Here is a 7,235-nt window from a genome sequence, read left to right on the forward strand (position 1 = left end):
AAAAAAGAAAGAAGAAAACCTTAGGTTTATGTTTGAAACTATCAAGAGGAACAATTTAAACATAATAGGAATTCCAGAAAAGGAGGGATAAAAGGAAATGTACAGAGAAAATGTTTGAAAATATAAGGGATGAAAATTTCCCAAATATTTTGAAAGATAACAAGTTACCATTCAAGGAGCTCAATGAACCCCATGCAGTACAGAGGTCAGATAAAAACAAAATATAGCATAATCAAACTTTTCAAAACCAAGACCAAGAAAGAATTCTCAAGGCATCTCATGAAAAATGAAATATTATTTACAAAAGGGCAACAATAAAACTAAGTGCTTAATTGTTATCAGCAACTGTGCAGGAAAGAAAGCAAGGGGATGAAATACGTAAAATCCTGAAGGAACAAAATTATCAACTGAGAATTATATATCCAGAAAAAGTGTTTTTCAAAAACAATGGTGAAACTAACATATTCCTCGAGAAGCAGGAAGTAAGCAAATTTGTAAAAGCTTGTTGTCGTTATGTGCCATCGAGTCGGACCCGACTATAGCGACCCCTCCTTGGGTTTCCGAGTCAGTATCACTACGGAAGTAGATTGCCCCATCTTCTTTCTGAGGAGTGGCTGGTGGGTTTGAACCGCCAGCCTCCTGATTGGCAGTCAAGTGCCTTAGGCACTACGCTATCAGAGCTCTCTTGTAAAAGCTACAACACCCTTAAAAGAAATATTAAAGGGAATCCTCAAGATATAGAACTAATGACATCAGACAGCAATCTGAGAAAGAGACACATGTCTTATTTCTTTAGTGCTCCTGCTATAACAAAAATACTAGGAGGGGATGGCTTTAACTGTAAAGTTTAAACGCTAAAAGTATGAATTCAGAGTGCTAGATATAGGGGCTTATAAACCAATAATAATACATGGTAATTAGGCAGGATTCATACCAGGGATACAAGGAAAGTTCAACAATAGAAAATCAATCAGTATAATTCATCACGTAAATAAAATAAAATAAAATAATCATATGATCATCTCAATTGATGCAGCAAAGGCATTTGATGAAATCCGGTACATTTTCCTGATAAAAACTCTCAGCAAAATAGCAGTGAAAGGGAAATTCTCTGATTATGTCTAACATAATTAAGGGCAAATACATGAAACCAACATGTAATAGTAGTTTCAGTGGAGAGAGACTGAAATCATTTCCTTTGAGAATGAATTCCCATTATTGACAATTCTATTTAATATTGTACTGGATAACATCCTATAGGAACAATTAGGCAAGAAAGGGGGAAAAAAAAATCCAAATTTCTAAGGAAGAAATAAAACTATCCCTCCTCATGGAATGTAATTGGAACTAATAGGAAGTTTCAGCCAAGCAGTAGCATATAAGATCAACATCATTTGTATTCCTCTACACTGAAAAGGAGAACAATTAAAATGAAATTTATATATATATATATATAATTTACAAAAGCTCTTCAAGCCATAAAATACCTGGGGATGAACCAAGCCAGGGACTAAAAAGATTTATACAAGGAAAACTACAAAATACTATGTGGTGGTTAAGTTGTGTGTCAACTTGACTGGGCCGGGTTTTGAGTGGCTGGGCAGCTGGAGGCAGTTATTCATCATGAGGAGACTAGTAATCAACACCATGGCAAAATCTATTGGAGTAGCTGAGTAGCTGCCTTAGGGATGTGGTTTGTTTCCAGCATATAAGTACCAGCATTGAGAAAGGTCTCCAGAGATTTGGGCATGCTTGGACTCTGCAAAAACTTGGCAAAGTCTCCATCTCAATGGCCTGTCATGTTTTCTGCTGATATGGGCACTGTTAATGGCCTTGAATTAGTGGCCTGCTATGTTGCTTGATAATTTTGGGACTGTGCCATTTTATTTGTTGACCTTGGGTTAGTCAGCCTCAGCACCCAGTAGCTGCCTGAGTTAAGATAAGTTTCCACCTTCAGTGGGTGAGGAACAAAAGGCAGAGCTTAAGCTCAAGGCTGAAGGGGCTTCACCCAGCCCCTTCCTCCCTAAACTGTAAGAGAATAAATTTCTGTTTGTTCAAGCCACACATTTGTGGTATTTTCCTTTAGAGTGGACCTAGAGAACCAAAACACATGACCACAACAAACTAAGTGAGACCTACATAAATGGAAAAATACATTATGCTCATGGAATGGAAGGCTTAACATTATAAAAATGAAAATAGTATCCAAAGCAATCTATAGATATAATACAATCTCAATCCAAATCCCAATAACCTTCTTTAACAACATGGAAAAATTAATCTTCAAATTTATATGGAAAGGAGAAAGTCCTCAAATAGCTAATGCATTATTGAAGAAGAACAACAAGGTTGGAATCATCACACTTTACAATCTTAGAATTTATTGTACAGCCACAGTAGTCAAAACAGCCTGGTACTGGTACAAGGACAGACACATAGCCTAATGGAACTGTATTGAGAACCCAGAACATATACATTCATCTGTGGATAGCTACTCTTTGACAAAGGGTCAAATTCCATTCAGTAGGGAAAAGATAGTCTCTTTACAAATGGTGCTGGCAAGACTAGATATTCATTTGCACAAAAATTAAAAAAGATACATACTTCACACCATACACAAAAACTAACTTAAAATGGATCAAAGACCTACATGTTAAACCTATAAAGTTCCTGGAACATGACTAGGGATGAAGGCAGGTGTCCAAAATTATGACATATGTAAACTCTCAAACATAAAAAATATGTAAGTAACAGAAGACAAACTAGATAGCTGAAACCTCCTAACAGTTAAATACTTGAGATCATCCAAAGACTTTACAAAAGAATATAAAAACAAAACCAAAAACCTATATACTGGGGAAAAATTGGGGCAACAGCATATTATTTTATTTTATTTTTTCTTTTGGAATATATAGTGTGGTAGTTTGGTTCATGTGTCAACTTGGCTGGGCCTGGTTGAGTGGCTGGGCAGCTGGTGGTAGTTAATCCCCATGAGGAGACTGGCAATCAGCTCCATGGTGGGATCTACCACAAGCAGCTGAGTAGCTGCCTTTGGGATGTGGTCTTCTTCCTGTATATAAAGAGAAGCTTTGAGAATGGTCTGTAGCCTACTGCATGCTTGGACCCTGCATGTAGCTGTGTCATTGCTCAGCAGCCTGCTATGCTTTGCCAACCTTGGGACTTACAATGGACTTAAGTTAATGGCCTGCCGTGTGTATTGGTAACATGGGGACTGTGCCTTTTTCCTTGTCAACCTTGGGGCTTAGCCTCAGCAGCCATCAGCTGTCTGAGTGAAGAAATGCCTCTAGCTCCAGTGGGCCAGGAGCAGGAGGCAGAGCTGGACCCCAAGGTTGAGGGGCTTTCCCCCAGCTCCTAGAGCTTGGCACTTTGAACTTGGACTTAAAGCCTCCATATTGTGAGAGAATAAATTCCTGTTTGTTAAAGTCATCCCATTTGTGGTATATTTCTGTCAGAGTGGCACTAGGTAACCAGAACATATGGTTATATTTGTGGGGATTTGAATATACATATTTATTTGTATGTACTTGATATACATAAAAAAACAAAGTCATTGTCATCAAGTGGATTCTGATTCATAGCAACACCCATTCGGTTTCCGAGGCAATAAATCTTTATGGAAGTAATTTGCCCCATTTTCCTTGTGTGGAGTGGCTGATGGCCTTGAATCATTAACCTTCTGGTTAGCAGGCAAATGCCTTAGACACAGCACCACTGGATACACACACACACACACACACACACACATACACACACATAGAAGGTATAGTCATGGAAACGTCTTAGATATGTCCAAATACTTTGTGGGACTGAGTTACTGGCTTGAAGCCTAAGGACCATAGTCTCAGATAGCATCTAGGTCAATTGACCTAACATAATTCTTAAAGGTAATATTTTACATCCTAATTTGGTGAGTAAGACCAGGGATATTAAAAGCTTACAAGTGGTTTTGGAAGATACAACTATTGGTCTCTTCCCACATAGAATAAAGGAGAATAAAAGAAACCAAAGGCTCAAGGAAGTAACTAGTGCATAGGAATAATGGTTCTCACAGACAATACTCTCCTTTACACTGAGATCAGAAGAACAATACGGTACCCAGCTACCATTGCCTAACACTATGAGCATGCACACAATAGAAAGTCCCAGTTAGAATGGGAGAAAAATGTAGAATAAACCTCAAATTCATAAAAAATGACCAGACTGAAAGAGAGGAGGAGAACTTCAGAGACTATTGCCCTAAGGCACTTTTCAGTTCCTTTTTCAGTTCCTTTTAAACGGAACTGAAGCCACTCCTGGCCTTTACCTTTAAGCCAAATAATTGATGGGACTATAAAATAAACAATAACACCCGTGAGAAAAAAGCTCCTTACACTTAACTGTGTCAGACAAAATGGCCAAGATCTGCTGAAAAGCAAAGATGAGAAGGCAAGGATGGGCAGGGGAATCAGAAGGAGGGAAAGGATATGGAAAGAAAGGTAGACATACAGAGACTGCAGATGTATTTCTGGGAAAGCAACCAATGTCACAGAAAAACTTGTGGAGGAATTTTTTAATTGAAACTAATTAGCTTGGTAAATTTTTACCTATAAAAACACAATAAAGTATTAAAATAAATAAATAAAAGTATAGTGGGTCTTAAACCTAATCCCTTTTCAGTGGTGTCTTAAAAAGTAATAGAATAGACACAGATATATATAGATGAAGAGATCATGTGAGGAAAAGTCTATAAGCCAATGAATGGTAAGAAACATTTCTGCTACTGACAAGGAAGGAAGCTCCCCTGGGACCAATACTCATATTTGAATTCTTAGCCTCCAAAATTGTGATACTATAAATTTCTGTTCTTCAAAGCTACCCACTTTGTAGTAATTTGTTAGAGCTGTCCTAGGCAATTAATACATTGTGTGACTCAATAGTTATAATAGAAGAAAAAGAGAGTGATGATGAAGAAGATGAAGAAGAAAGAGGAGAAGGAGAGAGGAGGAGGAGGAAAAGAAGAGAAGGAGAAGAAGGAGAAGCAACAGCCATTAACTTTAAAACCAGTTGCCACTGAATCAATTCCCACTCATGGAGTCAGCCATGGTGTCAGAGGAGAACTCAGTCTCCATGGTTTACAATGGCTGGCATTTTGGAAGTAGATCACCTTGTCTTTCTTTAAAGACTGGAACCTCCAAACTTTTGATTAGCAGCCAAATGCATTAACCATTTGCACCTCAGGAATTCCACAATCATCTTTCCAAAAAACTCCAAACTCACTGCCCTAGAGTCAATTGAGTTTAATAGCAACCCCTCCTTGGGTTTCTGAGGCAGTATCTCTGTGGAAGTGGATTGACCAATCTTCCTTCCAAGGAGTGGCTGGCAGGTTTGAACCACTAGCTTTCTGGTTAGCAGTTAAATGTCTTAGGCACTACGCCACCAGAGCTCCCTAAAATCACCTTTAAGAGCTCGAAAACTCGTCTGTGCAATTTAGTTCTTAATTCGGCAGAGATATTGTAATTCTCATTTGTACAGAAAAAGCAACTGAAGTCCAATGTAGAAAGTAACGGTACAAGCTAATGTGCTTTTTGTTGAAGACAAAATATTTTTGATCAGTTCAGTGCTTATTTACTGAGCCCCACTGAAGAAAAAATCAATAACAAACATTTTACTTTGATTTTAAGGTTTTCCTTATCCATGAAAACAACCATGAACCATAAAAAATTTCTGACCAAATCATGTCAGTGGCTTTCTTACCAAAATTCCTAATCTTTTCTTTCTATTGAAAGGTAGGTCATTTAATTTAAATTTCAAAGATATCATGGCTACAGATGGGTGGAGGGCCAAAGACAACCTTGTGAGGGCTTAGCAGTTGATCTCAGTAAAAAGGGGAGGGCAGGGCTCAGTCATCCATGTTAAAATTGTTGCTGTTGTTATGTTCCCTGGAGTCAGACTCATAGGGATCCGTCTTTGGGTTTCGGAGGCAGTACCACTAGGGAAGCAGATTACCCAACCTTCCTTCTAAGGAGTGGCTGGCGAGTTTGAACCACCAGCCTTCTGGTTAGCAGTCAAGTGCCTTAGGCACTTATGCTACCAGAGCCAATGGCTTATCTTTTGTTCTTCCCTTTCCTTTTTTCTTTATAGTCTCATTTAAGCAGCCTACTTTAAGCCATTTGTTTTGTTTTGTTTTTGAATGAGAATGATCTCCCTATACCCTGTTGTTGTTGTTGTTATGTGCCTGGAGTTGGACCCAACTCATAGCGACCCCTCCTTGGGTTTCCGAGGCAGTATCACTAGGGAAGTAGATTGCCCCATCTTCCTTCCGAGGAGTGGCTGGTGGGTTTGAACCGCCAACCTTCTGGTTAGCAGTCAAGTGCCTTAGCCACTATGCTACCATACTTAATATATATAGAATAACTGCTTAAAATAAAGCCTTATGATTAAAAAAATAATAATAATAATAAATAACATCTGGGAAATACTGGAAGGAAAAATTTAGCTTTTATTTTTCAAATAAAGTTGTTTACTTATTTAATTTTGTCCAAGTCCTATTCAAATTCATGTTCTTATATATAAAGCACATGAAACTTTCTGTATTAGGTCATCAGGTCTGTTTTAACACAGAAACAATTGCATTTATAAGAGCAGAATGGTTATGCTTAGACATGCCTACAGTGGATTGTACAAACGAGAAAACTGGAGGCTCTTGGAAAATCTCCAGCCTTGGCTACTACATTTACTTCTCTAACACATTTGGATTCGTGATTCATCTCTTGGTAATACAAGACACATTAAGGCTATTTCTATACAGTAAGAGATGTCAGACTAAAAATCATCTCAATGACTTAAATTTCACATGTTCTAGAAAATTGCTTGTATAACAATCAGTTATTTGAAGAAGTAAAAATTCTCCAGAAATCATTCAAAAATTGTTGTTTCTTACCTGGAGTTCATATAGTCCAGATTCACTGTGAACATTTTAGCAGAAGTTTTCCATTTCATTAGTTACCCTTATTTTATTTATTTTTGGATAAATTTTACTCTTAATTTTCAAAATATTACATTAGTTAAACAGTAATTTCTTAAATATTTTTCTTTGATTTGTACTATTATGATTATCATTTTTTAAATTTCCTTTTCAGCCGTAAACATTACTTAATTATATGATATTGCTGTTAAGTACCAGTGAGTCGGTTCTGCCCATAGCTAATCTATGTAAAACAGAACAGAATATTGAC

Source organism: Orycteropus afer, unplaced genomic scaffold (assembly GCF_000298275.1).
Source record: "Orycteropus afer afer isolate SDZICR_OR568_19922 unplaced genomic scaffold, OryAfe1.0 scaffold00564, whole genome shotgun sequence".
In the NCBI taxonomy this organism is placed as follows: Eukaryota; Metazoa; Chordata; class Mammalia; order Tubulidentata; family Orycteropodidae; genus Orycteropus; species Orycteropus afer.